This window comes from Lithobates pipiens, unplaced genomic scaffold (genome assembly GCF_037356315.1).
Source record: "Lithobates pipiens isolate NorthernLeopardFrog02 unplaced genomic scaffold, aLitPip1_a1.2 Scaffold_61, whole genome shotgun sequence".
Taxonomy (NCBI): Eukaryota; Metazoa; Chordata; class Amphibia; order Anura; family Ranidae; genus Lithobates; species Lithobates pipiens.
In genome coordinates, this window is record NW_027507883.1 from 482882 (window position 1) to 503076 (window position 20195).

Here is a 20195-nt window from a genome sequence, read left to right on the forward strand (position 1 = left end):
TGCCCAGCCCACCCAAGTGCAGTATCGATCGATCACTGTCACTTACAAAACACTAAACACATAACTGCAGCGATCGCAGAGTCAGGCATGATCCCTGCCATCGCTAACAGGTTTTTTGGTAGCATTTTATATTTAAATCCGGAAGGCAGTGCTTGGTTTTCGGGGTCCCGTACGTGGCTAGGCTCCCAAAAAGTCCCCCACATGTGGTATCCCCGTACTCGGGAGAAGCAGCAGAATTTATTTTGGGGTGTAATTTGACTTCTGCCCATAGCATGTGTGAGCAATATATCATTTAGTGACAACTTTGTGCAAAAAAAAAAAAAGTTTGTAATATTCCCGCAACTTTTGGCAAAATATAAAATATTCCATGGACTCAACATGCCTCTCAGTAAATAGCTTGGGGTGTCTACTTTCCAAAATGGGGTCATTTAGGGGGGTTTTGTGCTATTTTGGCATTTTATGGCCTTCGAAACTGTGATAGGTAGTGAGGAGTTAAATCAAAAATTTGCACCCTTAGAAATCCTGAAGGTGGTGATTGGTTTTCGGGGTGCCGTGCGCGACTAGACTCCCAAAAAGTCCCACACATGTGGTATCCCCGTACTCAGGAGAAGCAGCAGAATGTATTTTGGGGTGTCATTTCACATATGCCCATAGCATGTGTGAGCAATATATCATTTAGTGACAACTTTGTGCAAAAAAAAAAAAGTTTGTAATATTCCCGCAACTTGTGGCAAAATATAAAATATTCCATGGACTCAACATGCCTCTCAGTAAATAGCTTGGGGTGTCTACTTTCCAAAATGGGGTCATTTTGGGGGGTTTTGTGCTATTTTGGCATTTTATGGCCTTCGAAACTGTGATAGGTAGTGAGGAGTTAAATCAAAAATTTGCACCCTTAGAAATCCTGAAGGTGGTGATTGGTTTTCGGGGTGCCGTGCGCGACTAGACTCCCAAAAAGTCCCATACTCGGGAGAAGTAGCGGAATATATTTTGGGGTGCAATTCCACATATAACCATGGCATGTGTGAGCAATATATCATTTAGTGACAACTTATTGTAAAAAAAATTTTTTTTTTGTCATTATTCAATCCCTTAGGACAAAAAAAATAAATATTCAATGGGCTCAACATACCCATCAGCAATTTCCTTGGGGTGTCTACTTTCCAAAATGGGGTCATTTGGGGGGGATTTGTACTGCCCTGCCATTTTAGCACCTCAAGAAATGAGATAGGCAGTCATAAATTAAAAGCTGTGTAAATTCCAGAAAATGTACTCTAGTTTGTAGACGCTATAACTTTTGCGCAAACCAAAAAATATGCGCTTATTGACATTTTTTTTACTAAAGACATGTGGCTGAATAAATTTTGCCCTCAATGTATGACTAAAATTTAGTTTATTCGATTTTTCTTATAACAAAAAGAAGAAAATATCTTTTTTTTCAAAATTTTCGCTCTTTTTCCATTTATATCGCAAAAAAAAAAATCGCAGAGGCAATCAAATACCATCAAAAGAAAGCTCTATTTGTGGGAAGAAAAGGACGCAAATTTCGTTTGGGTGCAATATTGCATGACCGCGCAATTACCAGTTAAAGCAGCGCAGTGCGAAATTGCAAAAAGACCTCTGGTCCTTAAGGTGTTTATTGGTCCGGAGCTGAAGTGGTTAAAAATAAAAAAAAAAATAATAAAAAAAATAATAATGTCAGCAACACAATTCATTTATGCATCTAGACGTATTGAAGACGACTTGAAGTTCAAACTGTGCATATTAATTTTGAAAAATTGTGCTTGTGTTTTGGTGTTAGGCCCCTTTCACACGGGATGGATCAGCAATGATCCGCCCCGTGATGATCCGCTTGCTCAGCGGGGATCACTCTGTTGTCCCCGCTGAGCCGGAGGATAACAGGGCGGTCCCAGTACACTGTGCATGGACTGCCCTGTCAGCTCTCCGCTCTCCTCTATGGGGGATCGTCTGTCCGTGTTCATCCGATCCGCTCTGCAGACGGATAGAAAAATAGGATTTTCCTCCGTCTGCAGAATCGGACAATTGCGGAGGCGGACGATATCGGGTGTTTGCGGATGTTCATCCGCCGACTCCCGCTATCCCATAGGAATGCATGTATGTCCGTACTTCATCCGCAAACGGATGGATGAAATACGCACATAATGTCCGCATGTGTGAATGGGGCCTTAGATGGGATGGTGGGAGTATTTAAAAAAACTGCTTATTTACAACTATTTGCACAAACAACTTTCTCTATGTTACATAGATAATCGGGTTAAAAATAAGAAAATATTCCCCCAGCACATCGCATCACCCCCCTTCCCCGTAAAATCGCATCGCCCCAGCACATTGCATCACAACGCCCCCAGCACATCGAATCGCATCTCCCCCAACACTTCTCATCGCATCGCCCAAAGCACATTGCATCACCCCGACACATCAAATCGCATTAGAACATCGAATCGCGTCGCCCCCAACAGATCGCATCAAATCGCATCACCCAAGCACATCGCATTGAATCGCCCCAGTACATTGAATCGCATCTCTCCCAGAACATCAAATCGCAACACCCAAGCACATCGCATTGCATCTCCCCCAGAACATCGAATCGCATCACCCCCAGCACATTGCATCACCCCCAACACTTCGAATTGTATCAGTACATCGAATCGCATCACCCCAGCACATCTCATCCCCTCACCAAATCGAATCGCATCTCCCCCATCACATTGCATCTCCCCCAGCACATTGCATCACCCCCAGCGCATCGAAATGCCCAAAGTACATCGAATCGCATCTCCCCAGAACATCGAATCGCATCTCCCCCAGCACATTGAATCGCCCCCAGCAAATTGCATCGCCCAAAGCACATTGCATCACCCCAACACATCAAATCGCATCAGAACATCAAATCGCGCCGCCCCAAAACATCGCATGGAATCACATCACCCAAGCACATCGCATTGAATCGCCCCAGCACATCGAATCGCATCTCCCCCAGAACATCGAATCACATCACCCCAGCACATTGCATCACCCCCAACACTTCGAATTGCATCATCACATCGAATCGCATCGCCCCAGCACATCGCATCGCCCCAGCAAATCGAATCGCATCTCCCAGCACATCGAATCGCCCCAGCACATCAAATCGCATCACCCATCGCATCGAATCGCATCACCCAAGCACATCGCATTGAATCGCCCCAGCACATCGAATTGCATCTCACCCAGAACATTGAATCGTATCACCCCAGCACATTGTATCACCCCCAACACTTCGAATTGCATCAGCACATCGAATCGCATAGCCCCAGCACATCTCATCGCCCCCAGCACATCACATCTCCCCAGCAAATCGATTCGCATCTCCCCCAGCACATTGCATCTCCCCCAGCACATCGAATCGCCCCAGCGCATCAAATCGCCCAAAGCACATTGCATCACCCCCAACACATCGAATCACATCAGCACATCAAATCGCTTTGCCCCACCACATCGCATCGAAACACATCACCCAAGCACATCACATCGCCCCAGCACATCGAATCGCATCTCCCCAGAACATCGAATCGCATAACCCCCAGCACATTGCATCACTCCAGCACATCGATTCGCCCCCAGCACATTGCATCACCCCCAAAACATCGAATCGCATCAGCACATCGAATCGCTTCACCCCAACACATCGAATCCCATCGCCCAATCGCATCGCATCGCGTCTCCCCAGAACATCGACTCTCCCCAAAGCACATTGCACCACCCGCAACACATCGAATCGCATCGCCCACAGCACATCACATCAAATCACATCGCCCCAGCACATCGAATCGCATCTCCCCAGCACATCGCATCGCCCAAAGCACATTGCATCACCCCCAAAACATCGAATCGCATCAGCACATCGAATCGCTTCACCCCAACACATCGAATCCCATCGCCCAATCGCATCGCGTCTCCCCAGAACAGCGACTCTCCCCAAAGCACATTGCACCACCCGCAACACATCGAATCGCATCGCCCACAGCACATCACATCAAATCACATCGCCCCAGCATATTACATCACATTGCCCCCAGCACATAGAATCGCATCTCCCCCAGCACATAGAATCGCATCTCCCCCAGCACATCGAATCGCAACTCCCCCAGCACATAGAATCGCATCTCCCCCAGCACATCGAATCGCAACTCCCCCAGCACATTGAATCACCCCCAGCACAACGCATCGCCCAAAGCACATTGCATCGCCCAAAGCACATTGCATCACCCCCAACACATCGAATCGCATCAGCACATCGAATCGCTTCACCCCAACACCTCAAATCCCATTGCCCAATCGCATCACATCTCCCCAGAACATCGAATCGCCCCCAGCACATCACATCGAATCGCATCACCCCAGCACATCGCATCGCCCCCCAGCACTTGGCATCACATCGAATTGCATCTCCCCCAGCACATCGAATTGCATCTCCCCCAGCACATCGAATCACATCTCCCCAGCACATCGAATCACCCCCAGCACATCGCATTTCCCAAAGTACATTGCATCACCCGCAACACATCGAATCGCATCGCCCCAGCACATCACATCAAATCGCATCGCCCCAGCACATCGCATCGCCCCCAGCACATCGCACCACATTGCTCCCAGCACATAGGATCGCATCTCCCCCAGCACATCGAATCGCATCACCCTCAGCACATCGAATTGCATCTCCCCAGCACATCGAATCACATCTCCCATGAACATCGAATCACCCCCAGCACATTGCATCGCCCAAAGCACATTGCATCACCACCCACACATCGAATTGCATCAGCACATCAAATCGCTTCACCCCAACACCTAGAATCCCATTGCCCAGAAGGAAGAAAGAAATGACTGCAGATCCAGAACTTCCGATTGCCTTTTATATTGTTTCACAAAGATAACACCAAAGACACCAAACTATGGTCATGTGGACGCATTTCACACATACATCTTGTGCTCATTCCAGTCATCTGCAACGAGATATTGGTAACATTAAAAAACACAAGGAGGATGATATGGGGCTTTAGGCCCCAATTATTGCATTAACAACCTTTAAAACACACTGCACTCAATTGTAATATTGACAAGCTAGGCATTTTAAAACAATAAAATGCTTTCCTGGCTTCTAAAAAAATAAAGCATTCAGCAGTAAAAAATACACATAATTTTCACATTAAACAATATGGTTCTAATGCTAACTAATAACCGCACTAAAGCCTAACAAAAAAATTAAAATAAATCAATGATGTGCATTGTGTCTGAATACTGCTCTGTTGGGACCACAAAGAGCTGGAAACCAATGGGAAATCAATCACAATGCATTCTATGCTGTGCCAGGCTGGGCATGAATCAGCAGCAAAGGGCAAATTAATGGCATTGTATACAAACAATGCTACCGTGGGCTTGGGAGGGGGTCCTGTCGAAAGCCTAGCTGCAACAAATGGGCAGCAAGAAATCTATGTGCATTGCATCTGAACACTGCTCTGTTGGGATCACAGGGAGCCTGAAACGGGAAATCAGTCGCAATACATTCTATGCTGCGCCAGACTGGGTATGAATCAGCAGCAAAGGCCGAATTAATGGCATTGTATAAAACCAATGCTACAGTGGGCTTGATTGTGCAACACATCATTTGCATTTCATATAACTGGCTCCCCTAGAGCAGCCAATCACTATCTGCATTGCTTATGAATGCTGCTTTGTTAGGACCACAAAAAGCATATGCGCAAGGTGAAATCATTTGCAATGCATTCTACACTGCTCCAAGTTGGGCATATAAATGTGTAGTGGAGGGGAATTAATGGCATTGTAAACAAACAATGCTTCAGTGGGCTTGATTGCACAACACATCATTTGAATTTCATATAAACCAAAGGTCGGCTCTAGTAGAGCAGCAATTTACTATTTACATTGCCTATGAAATGTGCTCTGTTGGGACCACAGAGCATATGCGCAAGGGGAAATCACTGGCAATGCATTCTACATTGCTCCAAGGTGGGCATACTAATGAGCAGCAAACGGGTAGTTAACAGCATTATATACAAACAATGCTACAGTGGGCTTGGGAGGGGGTCCTGTCTAAATCCTGCTCTAGCAAATGGGCAGCAAGTGATATCTACGTGCATTGTGCCTGAACCCTACTCTGTTTTTGCTTGCTACTGGCTACACTATACATGGACATTAATGAATAGTTTTCATTGAAAACTTTCATATGGTTTAAATTATGGACGTTTAAACCTATTTGTGTGGGAATGGCATGTGTCATACCTTTTCCCCTATGGGGAGAAGACATCTTGACCCAGTCCCTAAAGTCTGAACCAAGAATAGGGCACGTTGATTTTGGCCTGGCCAAAGTTTGTTGGCTGTAGTATGGTGCCCTCATACTCTAACTAAGAAAAGCTAAGAACCATTCCAAGATCAAAACACCGAATTCCCAGGAAGAAAGGATAAACAGTTAGAATAGGATCTGCCATTCACTTCATAGGCCATAACCAAACATTTGGACTGCCTGCCATGTTGCCCTAGAAGCAGTTGGAAGAGAGAGAGAGAGAGAGACTGAATCAGATCTAGCCCGGCCTTCTCAGAGGAATGAGCACTCTTCCGCCAGTCCAGCACGAACTGAGATTGACCCAGTCCCTCAGCCCTCTACTTCAGAACAACCTAGCAACCAGACTAGAGGCTTAATTATAGCTTACAATTGAAATGTAAGATGGTCTTCCAACAGCCACCCTTTACTTCCAGAGAGCGGGGGCTCTCTGTAGACTTTCCCAAGAGGGATCAGACTGAAATCCCTGCTCTCTTTCTTATTCCTAACGCAGTCAAGCAATATTTTTGGGTCCACAAAATTCAGTGGGTAAACCCAAGCAATGAGTTCTGATTAAAGCTCATAACTCTGACACTGCTTCTATAGCATGTTAGACAATTTATTTTATCATCCTTAACCACTTAAGGACCGCTGCATGGCAATGTACGTCGGTGCAGTGGCACCAACAGGCACAAGGGCAGCACAGTGGTGTAGTGGTTAGCACTCTCACCTAGCAGTAAGAAGGGTCACTGGTTCAAATCCCAACCACAACACTACCTGCCTGGAGTTTGCATGTTCTCCCTGTGCCTGTGTGGGTTTCCTCCCACAATCCAAAGACATGCAGGTAGGTTAATAGGCCTCTGTTCAAAATTGGCCCTAGTATATGCATAGGGACCTTGGATTGTGGGCTCCTTGAGTGTAGGGACCAATGTGAGTGTGCAATGTACAGGAATAGGGACAATTGTAGACACTCACTCAGGTTGAACTGGATGGACTGGTGTCTTTTTTCAACCTAACTAACTATGAAACTATGAAAGCACGTACATGTACGTGCTTGCCTTCCAGCGGGTGGGGGGTCCGATCTTAGTTTCTATGTATTTTTCTAGAAAGAACCTATCCCACCATTGTGAGTTGGTCATGTGGATGGTCCTTTCTAGTTGTTTAAATTTTCCACAAAGAGTGTGGCTTCTTCCATTGAGATTAACTACAATGGAAAAATCCAAAGGTGATAGGTGAGAATATAGTTGATCAAGTGTGGTGTATCTATGGTGTGTAATGGCTGAAATGATATCCATTATTAACAAGAACTACAACACCACCACCAAAACATAACAAAAAAAAAAAATGATATGTATAAGTGTATACGTAGACAACAGTAGTAATATTATTTGATATGCAGCACAACGGTTCCACATATATAGTACACAACAAGTAAAGGCGCAAAAATCAAGTCCCAGGAAAGTGCATTTCGTTCCTTGGATAGGAATTCAACATACAGGGCTGCCACCGCAGGGAGCTGAAACCAGGCTCCTAGACTGTTACAGAGATATAAAAGAAGAAGAAGGGGGCGCCTCTGGGTGTAGATTTTTTTAAAAGCAATTTATTCACAAGTCTAAAACAGAGAGATTTTGCACTCACATTTTCCATAAAATAAATGGGCATGTAGAATAAGAGGGGTCATCTGATTTGTCCGTCACTTCTTCAGATGACCCCTCTTATTCTACATGCCCATTTATTTTATGGAAAATGTGAGTGCAAAATCTCTCTGTTTTAGACTTGTGAATAAATTGCTTTAAAAAAAATCTACACCCAGAGGCGCCCCCTTCTTCTTCTTCTTTTATATCTCCGTAACAGTGTAGGAGCCTGGTTTCAGCTCCCTGCGGTGGCAGCCCTGTATGTTGAATTCCTATCCAAGGAACGAAAGGCACTTTCCTGGGACTTGATAACCAAAAGATCTCATATGTACTATCATCTTATATAACTTTATACAGACAGCCTCTTTGAGTATATTATTATGTGATTTTTGCGCCTTTACTTGTTGTGTAGTTAGCTACATAGGTGGATATAGCGGTGTGTGCTGGGTTCAGAGCACGCAGACAGCACGCACAATCTCCTACAACTGACTGCAAGCTCTATTTAAAAAGAGCAAGATAGTTAGCTACATAGGTGGATATAGCGGTGTATGCTGGGTTCAGAGCACGCACAATCTCCTACAACTGACTGCAAGCTCTATTTAAAAAAGAGTAAGATAGTTAGCTACATAGGTGGATATAGCGGTGTATGCTGGGTTCAGAGCACGCAGACAGCATGCACAATCTCCTACAACTGACTGCAAGCTCTATTTAAAAAGAGCAAGATAGTTAGCTACATAGGTGGATATAGCGGTGTATGCTGGGTTCAGAGCACGCAGACAGCACGCACAATCTCCTACAACTGACTGCAAGCTCTATTTAAAAAGAGCAAGATAGTTAGCTACATAGGTGGATATAGCGGTGTATGCTGGGTTCAGAGCACGCAGACAGCACGCAGAATCTCCTACAACTGATAGCAAGCTCTATTAAAAAAGAGAAATATAGCTAGCTATATAGGTGGATATAATGGTGTATACTGCGGTCAGTGCACGCAGACAACAGCCACTACAGAAGGCAAGAACGCAAAATCGGCCGATAACGATCGGTGTATACTGTGCTTAAGGTACACAGAACACCCACTAACTCCTACAGACGCTAACATACTACACAAGGCCGCCGCGCTGGCGGCCTTATATAGTGTGGGGCATGTACTACACAGCCTGAGCTATGATTGGCCACAGGCATCCTGCCTGTGGCCAATCATGGCTCTCCTCGCTGCCGGCGCTGTGATTGGTCAAGCATGCGGGGTCACAGTGCATGCTTGGTGCACGAATTTGGCGCGAACGGCCCATAACGTTCGGAATTTGCTTAACGGGTGAACAGCCGATGTACGACTCGAACACGAAGCTCATCCCTAGTGAGGGGTGGGTCTGTGGGGGGGCAGCATAGTACATTACACAGGGGGGGGGGGGGGAATAGCACAGTACATTACATGGTTGGCACAACACATTACATGGTGGATACATGGATACAGCACATTTAATGGTGGGCAAAGCACAGCAAATTACATAGTGGGCACAGCATGTTACATGGTTGGCACTGCCCAATACAGCACATTACAAGGTAGGCACAGCACATGACATGGTTGGCACAGCACTTGACATGGTTGGTACTGCACAACACAGATAATGCACAAAGTGGGCATAGGACTTAATATGGTGGGCACAGCACATGACATGGCGGGCACAGCTAAGCACATTACATGGTGGGCACTGCACATTAAAAGTGAGCACTGCACAGCGCATTATATGGTGGGCACAACATATTATATGTTGGGTACTGCACATGGCATAGTGGGCACTGCACAGCACATGACAAGGTGGGCACTGCATGACACCACATGACATGGTGAGCCCTGCACAACACAGCACATTGCATGGTGGTCACAACACAGCACATGCACAAGGTGGGCACAGGACCTTATATGGTGGTCACAGCACATGGCATGGCGGACACAGCTAAGCACATTACATAGTGAGAACTCCCCATTACAAGTGGGCACTGCACTGCAATTTACATGGTGGGCACTGTACATAACATGGTGGGCACTGCATGACACATCACATTACATTACATTGTGGGCACTGCACGGCACAGCACATTACATGGTGGGCACAACACATTACATGGTGGGCACTGCATGGCATAGCACATTTCATGGTGGGCAATGCAACTGCACATTACATGTTAGGAATGGCATATTACATGGTGGGCACTGCTGAACAGCACAGCACATTACACAGTGGGCACAACACACTACATTCTGAGCACAACACATGGCAGGGTGGGCACAGAACAGCACATGACAAGGTGGGAACTGCACATGATGTGGTGGGCACTGCATGGAACAGCACATTACATGGTGGGATCACTGCATGGCACAGCACATGACATGGTGGACACGGCAAATTATATAGTGGGCAGTGCAAGGCGCAGCATATGACATGGTGGGCACTGAATGGCACAGCATATGACATGGTGGGCATTGCACATGACATGGTGGGCACTGGGTGGCACATCACATGACATGGTGGGCACTGCATATTACATGGCAGGCCCTGCATGGCACAGTACATGACATGGCGGGCACTGCATGGTACATCACATGACATGGCGGGCACAGCACATTACATGGTGGGAACAGCACATGACATGGTGGGCACTGCAAGGCACAGCATGACATAGTGGGTACTGCAAGGCACAGCACGACATAGTGGGCACTGCACATCACATGAAGAGCAATGAAATGCACAGCACATTACATGGAGGGCACTGCAATGTACAGCACATGGCATGGTGGGCACTGCACATTACATTGTGAGCACTGCAATGCACAGCAAATTACATACTGGGCACAGCACATTACATGGGGGCACTGCAATGCACATGACATGGTGGGCACAGCATGACAAGGTGGGCACTGCACATGACAAGGTGGGCAGTGCACATGACATGGTGGGCACTGCACATTACATAGTGGGCACTGCATTGCACAGCACATGACATGGTGGGAACTGGGTACAAGAGAGCACATGACATGGGGGGAATCAGCAGTGTATCCCCTAGCACAATAATTACACAACACCTCCCTAACAAATTTACTAACCTTATGTCAACAGCATGAGAGATGTCCTTCCTCCCGGGCTCCTGCTGGTTAGGCCAACATTAGCGCCCCTTCCCCAGACAGCTCCCAAACACAGAGGATCTGTGTGAGTGTAACTAGTGATGGGAAGTCCGGATCTTTAAAGTGAATCGGTTCATTTCGAACTGCTCACTGAAATGAACCGATTCAATGAATCGATTCTTCGGTTCACTTGCTGAGTCTACTGACAAGCAAGTGAACCGAAGCTCTGATTCAACCACATTAAATGATTAACCACTTCCCACCCGGCCAATGCACATATACGGCCCGGGTGGGAGCCGTCTACTCCTGATAGGACGTTCAGGAACGTCCATCAGGAGGAGCGGGATCGTGCGCGTGCGTGCCCGCGCAGCGGCGCGATCCCAATGCGCCCGTGTCACCGAGACACGGCGCATCTCAGATCGGCAGGAGGGCTCTGTGATTGGCCCTCCTGATCACATGACGACCGTGTCCAATCACGGCCGTCATGTGATGTAAACAAACAGCCGGTTGCTAGGCAATCGGCTCCTCCTCTCCTCACACAGAAGTCATCGCTGAGGAGAGGAGAGCAGATTGCTGCAGCCGGCTGATGATCAGTGAGTATGAGCTGTTTTTTACAGCTTTTTACTCACTGATCTTCAGTCTAGTGTAAACACACAACACACCACACAGTGTAAACACAGTCCCCACATATGTCCTCATAACACACATGTCCCCAAAACATACATGTCCCCAAAAAATAAAAACACATGTCCCTAATAATAAAAACATGTCCCCCACATATGTCCCACTAAAATCACTTGTCCCAATGATTATGTGCACACATATGTACGTGATCACCTGCACATCATTTGCGTACATATGTCCGTGATCACACAAACCAATTATTATACACTTAACGGAATTTTTTTTACCAAAAACATGTAGCAGAATACATTTTGGCTTAAATTTATGACAAAATTTGATTTTATTGGATTTCTTTTAAAATAGAAAAAAGAAAATATTGTTTTTTTTCCAAATTTCCGCTTTTTTGCGCTTATATCGCAAAAAATAAAAAACGGTGTCGTGAATAAATACCACCAAAATAAAGCTCTATTTGTGCGAACAAAATGATAAAAATTTCATTTGGGTACAGTGTAGCATGACCGCGCAATTGTCACTGAAAGCGCTAGAGCGATGAAAGCTGAAAATTGGGCTGGGAAGGAAGGGGGCGAAAGTGCCCTGTATTGTAGTGGTTAAAATCAGAAGAGTGATTCACACAGAAGGTTGGCAGGTCCTGGGGACGTTTACTTTGATTTAGTTGATTGGTGCAGAGCACAAGCCTATTGTTGTCACATTAGCTCAGTGTCATGAATTTTGGTGATACACAAACAGTTGTGTTAGGCTGGGTTCACACTTGTACAATGCGGAAACCCTGCGATTCCACTACGGGTTCCTGCATCGCACCCGACTCGCACGACAGTTTACAATGACATATGCAAACTGCTGGGGAATGTCATACAATGTTAATGACACCCCCATTTCAGCTCACATGTCGCACTGCAAAAGTGTCAGTTTGGACATGAATCGGATTGCATGGGTGCCAATGCGATACGATTCTGGTGCGGACCAAAAAAAGGGTCCTGTGCGAGTTTAGTCCAGATGCGATACGATTTCAGCCATACTATCTGTATGGCTGAAATCGCATTGCACGGACATTGCCTGAGATTTGCACTGCAGTGCAAATTGCATGCGATTTTGCACAATGCAGCAGTGTGAACTGGCCCTGAGCCTAGGTTTCCGCAAATTTGATGGATAGCAATGTTAACTGTGAAGTTGCCCTAGAATGCAGTTCACATGCACACAAACCCCACTTTTCATTTAGGCTCTGTTTCCACTTGTGCAACTTGTCCTGTGACTTTGGAATGCAAAGTTGCATGACAAGAAGTACCCGATTTCCAATGAGTACCATTCATATCTGTGCGACTTCAAGTCACAGCAACTTCAAAATAGTCCCTGCACTACTTTGGTCCCATTTTAATGTGACTCGAGGTCCCTAAACCTCCAGAATACACAGGCATTGCTTCAAGTCGCGTCACAATCGTGCAACTTTCAGGCTTTTTAGGCTAACGCAGCCTGAAAGTTGCACAATTCTGCCGCAATTTTGATGCGACTTTAAAGCAATGCCTGTGTATTCCGGAGGTCTATGGATCTCAAGTTGCATCAAAGTGGGACCAAAGTAGTGCAGGGACTACTTTGAAGTTGCACAGATATGAATAATACTCATTGGAATTCATAGCGTTCAAAGTCGCAGGACAAGTTGTACAAGTGGAAATGGAGCCTAAATGAAAAGTGGGTTTTTGTGCATGTGAACTGCATTCTGATGGGACAACTTCACAGTTAACATTGATAGCCATCAGATTTGCCCGTAGCCTTTACAGCCCATGCGCAGTAATGATGATCAGATTTTACTACCACTATCATGGGCGAAGTACCCCTGGTAGTAAAATTCAATCATTAAGGCTATTTTTACACTTGTGCGACTTGAAAGTCAAGTGCTTTTGCCATGATTTTTGCCATGACTTGAAGCAATGTCTGTGTAATCTTGAGGTCTCTGCCACACGTCGCATCAAAGTCGGACAAAAGTAGTACAAAAACTACTTTTAAGTCGCACAGATATGAACTAAACTCGTAGGAAATCACGGGTTATGACTTGTCATGTGACTTTGCAGTCTCAAGTCGCAGGACAAGTCGCACGAGTGTGAAAGGGCCTTAGGCTGTCCGTACCACCTTATCACTGCTGCTACCTCATTGGTTTAGGGTATTGTTTTACTGGTGTGATCGGGCGCATTCAGGGTGATATGGCCGTAGGCAGGGCCGCTGATAGAAATCATGGGGCCCCGTACAGCCTACCTGATGGGGCCCCCTTCAGCTCCACCCTGGCCCCGCCCCTGGTCCCTCATTTAGCCCCACCCCTGGCCCCACCCATTGTCCCTCCCCAGACCCCGCCTTGAAAAATAGTGTAGGTTTGTCTACAAGTGACATTTGTTTTTCTCCAGTCAGTTATAGGTTTGATTATCCAAAAGAAATACTGTTTTCAGATGAGAACATACCTCTTTAATATCTATATGTAATACAAACAAAACAAATAAATAAAATGGTATTTTGGAGAGTATTGGCAGGATATTTATTGCAGAGTATTGGCAGGGTAAGTATTGCAGAGTATTGGTAGGGTAAGTATTGCAGAGTATTGCCAGGGTATTGGCAGGGTATTGGCGGGGTATGTATTGCAGAGTATTGGTGGGGTATGTATTGCAGAGTATTGGCAGGGTAAGTATTGCAGAGTATTACAGAGTATTGCCAGGGTATTGGCGGGATAAGTATTGCAGAGTATTGGCGGGGTATGTATTGCAGAGTATTGGCGGGGTAAGTATTGCAGAGTATAGGCAGGGTAAGTATTGTAGAGTATTGGCAGTGTATTGGCAGAGTAAGTATTGCAGAGTATTGGCAGGGTAAGTATAAAGTATTGCAGAGTATTGGCAGAGTATGTATTGCAGAGTATTGGCAGGGTATGTATTGCAGAGTATGTATTGCAGAGTATGTACCGCCTGGGAGTACCAGGTGCCGTAGTCTTTTTTTTAATATGTTGTTGGCGTCAACGACCTGTTTTATTTTATTTGTTTTACCTGTTTTAGGCCATCTTGCTGGTCACTCTCAACCCTCTTGACAAAAACCAAGATGGTCACCTCGGCAAACAAGCAGAAAATTAAAACAGGTCGTTGACGCCAACAACATATAAAAAAAAAGCCTATGGCAGCTGGTATTCCCAGGTGGTCTCCCATCTATGTACTAACCATTTCAGACCCTGCTTAGCATCCGATATCTGACGAGTTCGGGCACATTCAGGGAGACGTGGCTGTAGGCGATTTTGCTGGCCACTCTCAACCCTCTTGACAAATGCCAAGATGGTCAGCTCGACAAATAAGCAGAAAAATAAAACAAGTCGTCTACGCCAACAACATGTTAAAAAAAAGCCTACGGCACCTGGTATTCCCAGGGGGTCTTCCATCCAGGCTCTAACCAGGCCCGACCCTGGTTAGTATCCGAGATCAGACGAGATCAGGCGCATTCAGGGCAATGTGGCCATAGGCGATCTTTTTGGCCACTCTCAACCCTCTTGAAAAACACCAAGATGGTCACCTCGGCAAAAAAGCTGAAAAATAAAAGAGGTTGTCGACATCAACAACATATAAAAAAAAAGCCTACAGCTCCTGGTATTCCCATGCAGTGTACCATCCAGGTACTAACCAGGTTCGACCCTGCTTATCATCCGAGATCAGATGAGATCGGGCGCATTCAGGGTGATGTACAGTAAGCGATCTTTCTGGCCACTCTCAACCCTCTTGACAAACGCCAACATATTTACCTTGGCAAACAACCAGAAAAATAAAACAAGTCGTCGACGCCAACAACATATTAAAAAAAAGAATACGGCACCTGGAATTCCCAGGCGGAATCCCACCCAGGTACTAAACAGGCCCGACCCTGCTTAGCATCCAAAATCAGATGAGATCGGGCAAATTCAGGCTGATTTGGTCGTAGGCGATCTTTCTGGCCACTCTCAACCCTCTTGACAAATGCCAAGATGGTCACCTCGGCAAACAAGCAGAAAAATAAAACAGGTCATCGACGCCAACAACATATTAAAAAAAAGAATACGGCACCTGGTATTCCCTGGCGGTTTCCCATCCAGGTGCTAACCATGTCACCCTGAATGTCCCTAGACCTAAGTGCAGCGTTTGATACAGTAGATCACAATACTCTACTCGTCCACCTCACAGAAGTAGCCGGAGTCCAAGACATAGATCTCCAATGGTTCGCGTCCTTGCTAGGAAATCGGTCACAGACAGTGAAACTAGTAAAATTCCTCTCCGAAACTAAGGCAGTCACCTGCGGAGTCCCTCAAGGCTCTCCTTCGTCACCCGTTCTCTTCAACATTTACATTCGCCCACTCCTTCAAATCATCAGATGCTCAGATCTCTGCTTCCACTCTTACGCTGACGACACGCAACTTTATTTCCGGATCAATGGAAAAAAAGATCACCAACAACAACTTGAAAACTGCCTCAAATCAATAGAGGACTGGATGACCACTAACTCCTCCAGCTGAACGAATCAAAGACAGAGCTTCTTATCTTACACCCAAATCATAAGCCCGAAACCAAAACCTCCTGGTCTCCACCAACCGTCTTTGGGCAGACTATCTCCCCAAAGACCAAAGCAAAGAGTCTCGGGGTTATTTTAGACGCACAAATGTCAATGGATGCGCATATAGGAGCAGTAGTCAGTGGATCTCACCATCTGCTGCGCATGCTTCCCAGACTCATCCCTTTTATCCCAAAGAATGACAAAGCAGTGGTAGTTGGAACAATCATTAATTCACCACTGGACTACGCAAATTCGCTTTACATAGGATTACCACAATATCAACTTGCGCGATTACAACTGATCCAAAACACGGCGGCAAGGCTGATAACAGGAAAAAAAACCCTGGGAATCCATCTCTCCTTCGCTGAGGAGCTTACATTGGCTAACCATAAAAAATCGGATCACGTTCAAGACCCTTTGCCTCACCCACAAATGCGTGCATAGAGAAGCTCCGCAATACCTAATGGAGAAAATAAATCATTACACACCAAACCGCAGTCTTAAATCCAAGGGGGATCGGAGATTCGCTGTCCAAGGGCCTCGGCTATGGAATGCTCTACCAATCAACATCCGCCTGGAAGAAAATCACCTGGCTTTTAGGAAAAACCTCAAGACCTTCCTCTTTTAGCAGATGATCAATTCTCGCCACAGCGCCTAGAGGTGATTCAGTTCGCATTGTGCACTATACAAGTATTTCATTCATTCATTTGTTCATTCCCAGGCGGTCTCCCATCCAGGTACTAACCAGGCCTGACCGTGCTTAGCATTCAAGATCAGACAAGATCGGGTGCATTCAGGGTGATGTGGCCATAGGCAATGTTGCTGGCCACTCTCAACCCTCTTGACAAATGCCAAGATGGTCATCAAACAAGCAGAAAGATAAAACAAGTCATTGACGCCAACAACATAATAAAAAAAAGCCTACAGCACCTGGTATTCCCAAGCGGTCTCCCATCAAGGTATTAACCAGGCCCAACCTTGCTTAGCATCCGAGATCAGGCATATTCCAGGTGATGGGGCTGTAGGATCTCGTTGGCCCCTCACAACCCTCTTGACAAACGCCAAGATGGTCACCTCGGCAAACAAGCAGTAAAATAAAACAGGTCATCGATGCCAACAACATATAAAAAAAAGCCCACGGCACCTGGTATTCTCCGGCAGTCTCCGATCCAGGTACTAACCAGGCACGTCCCTGCTTAGCATCCACAATCAGACGTGATAGGACGCATTCAGGGTGATGTAGCTGTAGGCCATCTTGCTGGTCACTCTAAACCCTCTTGACAAACGCCAAGATGGTCACCTCAGCAAACAAGCAGAAAAATAAAACAGGTCGCCAAAAACATATTAAAAAAAAGCCTACGGCACCTGGTCTTCCCAGACGGTCTCCCATTCAGGTGCTAACCAGTCCTGACCCTGCTTAGCAATCGATATCAGATGAGATCAGCACATTCAGGGTGATGTGGCCATAGGGGTTCTTGCGGCTACTCTCAACCCTCTTGACAAACACCAAGATGGTCACCTCGGCAAACAAGCAGAAAAATAAACAGGTCGTCGATGCCAACATATTAAAAAAAAGCTAACGGCACCAGGTATTCCCAGGCAGTCTCCCATCCAGGTACTAACCAGTCCAGACCCTGCTTAGCATCCGAGATTGGGCGCATTCAGAGTGATTTAGCCATATGCCATCTTGCTGGTCACTGCAAACCCTGTTGACAAACGCCAAGATGGTCAACTCAGCAAACAAGCTGAAAATTAAAACAGGTTGTCGACGCCAACAACATATTAAAAATTAGCCTAAGGCACCTGGTATTGCCAGGCGGTCTCCCATCCTGGTACTAACCAGGCCCGACCCTGCTTTGCATCCAAGATCAGATGGTATCGGGCGCATTCAGGGTGATGTGGCCGTAGGGGATCCTGCTGGCAACTCTAAACCCTCTTGACAAATGCCAATATGGTCACCTCGGCAAACAAGCAGAAAAATAAAACAGGTCATCGACGCCAATAACATATTAAAAAAAAGCCTACGGCACCTGGTATTCCCAGGTGGAGAGTGGCCAGCAAGATTGCCTACGGCCCCATCACCCGGAATATGCCTGATCTCGTCTGATCTCGGATGCTAAGCAGGGTTGGGCATGCTTAGTACCTGGATAGGAGACCGCCTGGGAATACCAGGTGCCGTAGGCTTTTTTATAATATGTTGACTTCGATGACCCTTCTTCTTCTTCTTCTTCAGATGTTGCTTTGTCGAGTCCTCCGCTCACAATAGCTCTGACCGGGCACGCGGCGACTTATATAGGGACATCACCGGATGATGTCCCCGCCCATTTTGGTGTCCCAGTCCCAGAGGATGCTGGGACTGTGACATCATAATAGGCGGGGACATCATCCGGTGATGTCCCTATATAAGTCGCTGTGTGCCCGGTCAGAGCCATTGTGAGCGGAGGACTCGACGAGGCAACATCTGAAGAAGAAGAAGAAGAAGAGAAGAACAGAACAGAAGGCGGCGGCAGCGGAGGTGACAGCGGCGACAGAAGACCGGGCCACCGCCTGTAAAAGAGCTATAAGAAGGCGCGGTGGCCCAGCACAAGAACCGAAGAGGGGGGACAAGACCCCCGAAGTCGGAAGAAGAGGGCTGCGGCGAGGAAGAAAGCCGGACTCCTCCGCTAGTAAAAGAGCTACAAGAAGATAGCGGAGGAGTGCGGCGAGAAGACCCCCGAAGACGGAAGACCCCCGGAGCTGTGCAATAAATTATTTTATCTTGTGTGTTGTGTTTTTTTTTTGTACTTTATTTTACAGGTGAATGGGTAGGGGTACATTGTACCCCATACTCATTCACATAGGGTGAAGGGCCGGTATCCGGGGGCCCCCTTATTAAAGGGGGCTCCCGGATTCCGATAAACCCACGCCCGCAGACCCCGACAACCAACGGCCAGGGTTGTCGGGAAGAGGCCCTTGTCCTCATCAACATGGGGACAAGGTGCTTCGAGGTGGGGGGGCCGCGCGGCCCCCACTTCCCCAAGGCACCCCCCATGTTGAGGGCACGCGGCCTGGTACGGCTCAGGAGGGGGGGGGGCGCTCGCTCGCCCCTCCTTTCCTGGCTGGCCGGGTAGCGTGCTCGGACAAGGGTCTGTTGTGGACTTGGGGGGACCCCCACGCGGATTTTTTTTGGCGTTGGGGTTCCCCTTTAAGTCCATACCAGGTGGCGGGGCCAGCGGCGTCTTCTACCTGGAGACCCGCTCGAAATGAGCGGACTTTTCTCCGGGCGGGAAAAGTCCATTCATTTCAAAAGTACGGCGGACTGGCACACTCGTGGCTAGATTGTCCGCCGAAATGCGAGTCCAGCGGGTACTTTCGGGTCAAAAAAGTATGCCAGAAGCCTACACATGGGGGGATTGTCCGGCGGACTTGAGTTTGCCGGACTTTTCCACCCGCTTGTTTGATTGTGTGTACGCGGCATAAGAGTAACTAAAGATAAATTTGGATCCATGTGTGGCCACTGTGGTTGAACAGAAGTCAGGATATTCCTAATCAGTCAGGGCTGTAGGCTGGAGAGATGATCTGTATATTTTGACAGCAAGGTAGCCTTCCTGCTGTCAGAATTCAATAATACAGTGGAGAGGATTCCAGCACCCACATTGAGTGTGTGGATGGAGGAATCCAGTCAGGTGTTGTTTTTTTAAATTTAACCCACTAGCTGAATGAAAAAAACTGACATGTGCATGGCCAGCGTTAGAGATTCAGGGGTTAAGTGACCTGGAGATATTGAAGCACAGTGGTTTGGGCAGCACAGTGGTGTAGTGGTTAGCACTCTCATCTAGCAGTAAGAAGGGTTGCTGGTTTAAATCCCAACCATGACACTACCTGCCTGGAGTTTGCATGTTCTCCCTGTGCCTGTCTATATTCAACCTTATTATTA

The 20195-nt window shown here is 46.8% G+C and overlaps 5 pseudogenes; 1 reads left to right on the forward strand and 4 right to left on the reverse strand.

The window, feature by feature from the left end:
- Positions 1-15103: 15103 nt before the first annotated feature.
- On the reverse strand, positions 15104-15222 carry LOC143958642 (5S ribosomal RNA; annotated as a pseudogene).
- A 108-nt stretch (positions 15223-15330) lies between these two features.
- On the reverse strand, positions 15331-15448 carry LOC143958561 (5S ribosomal RNA; annotated as a pseudogene).
- A 108-nt stretch (positions 15449-15556) lies between these two features.
- LOC143958785 (5S ribosomal RNA) lies at positions 15557-15675 on the reverse strand (annotated as a pseudogene).
- A 2395-nt stretch (positions 15676-18070) lies between these two features.
- On the reverse strand, positions 18071-18189 carry LOC143958434 (5S ribosomal RNA; annotated as a pseudogene).
- A 155-nt stretch (positions 18190-18344) lies between these two features.
- LOC143958436 (5S ribosomal RNA) lies at positions 18345-18463 on the forward strand (annotated as a pseudogene).
- Positions 18464-20195: the final 1732 nt, after the last annotated feature.